The sequence below is a fragment of the Etheostoma spectabile genome, chromosome 22 (assembly GCF_008692095.1).
Source record: "Etheostoma spectabile isolate EspeVRDwgs_2016 chromosome 22, UIUC_Espe_1.0, whole genome shotgun sequence".
NCBI classification, from domain to species: domain Eukaryota; kingdom Metazoa; phylum Chordata; class Actinopteri; order Perciformes; family Percidae; genus Etheostoma; species Etheostoma spectabile.
The window spans coordinates 11,175,835-11,176,788 of NC_045754.1; the positions used below are offsets into that span (position 1 = coordinate 11,175,835).

At 40.7% G+C, this 954-nt stretch overlaps 1 protein-coding gene and 1 long non-coding RNA gene across 3 annotated transcripts in view; both read right to left on the reverse strand.

Annotated features, from left to right (window-relative positions):
• LOC116672302 (sodium/hydrogen exchanger 9) overlaps positions 1-954 on the reverse strand; it is a 63,678-nt gene that overhangs the window by 55,157 nt on the left and 7,567 nt on the right. The gene's annotated exons all lie outside the window — the stretch shown is intronic.
• Positions 195-373, reverse strand: LOC116672308 (uncharacterized). Its single transcript, XR_004327523.1, has 2 exons — positions 337-373; positions 195-249 (listed from the first exon to the last, which is right to left on the reverse strand). It is a non-coding gene; the product is annotated as an uncharacterized LOC116672308 (long non-coding RNA).

A 954-nucleotide genomic window follows, 5' to 3' on the forward strand; every position in this document is an offset into this window, starting at 1 on the left:
AAAAAAGTAACGCCGTTATTTTATAACGCCATTCTTCCCATCACTGATCATGACAACTTGACTTTACCAAAGACAACAATCTATTTGTGATAACAACTTTAAATTAGGCATGGCAGTACAACCTGTCAAACTTTAATAAACTATTCAGCTTTAAGTGTTAACATTACATTAAACTGTCATTAAGAGGTTGGTTTTTACATTGGCTGTCATGAGAGCATTATAATTGTGTCATGAATATTTTTCCTCGGCCTCAAATTAAGTGATTTCATCATCAAATGCTTAGCTAGCTAGCTAGCTATCCAGCTATATGATGGTGTCATGAAAAATATCCATAACCTCAACTAAAGTGGAACCATTTGGACTTGTCATTAAGATTTTTTTTAAAGTTATTTTCCACAGCCATCAACTAACCGTATACATGCTGGGAACTATTCTCCTCGGAAGGTGAAGCACGTCTACGTCTGCTACTTGGGAGGACTGATTTGCTTGAGGCACCTGAGAAGCTCTGTGGTGAGGAGCAGAGAGTAACAACGGTGCTTTTCACGTGTTGCGCAGATCACTCCGCCCAAGTAGCAGTGCTTCACCTTCTGTGGAGAACAATTGTATGTATACAGTTAGAAGATGGCTGTGTCTCATGTCACCTTGTTATTTGGACATGCTTTGACCATACAAATCACAACATGTAAGTAGGAAAATGTTGGCATTATTTTGTCACTTATTGGGAGCAGTAGGCTAGTTGGAGCCGGTTTCCTCCAGGATCTGTGGTAAGCTAGGCTAGTGATGGGTGCGTATGACAGAGTTACGACACGCACGGAGGTGGGAAGGGTGTGTATGGATTTATCTAAGTCTGGGGATACGGTGAATAAGATAAAGTCTCAAGTTGGCGTGTTCCTTTAAGGGAGATTCGAAATAATGGTTGTTATGAGTGTGTGTGTGTGTGTGTGTGTGTGTGTG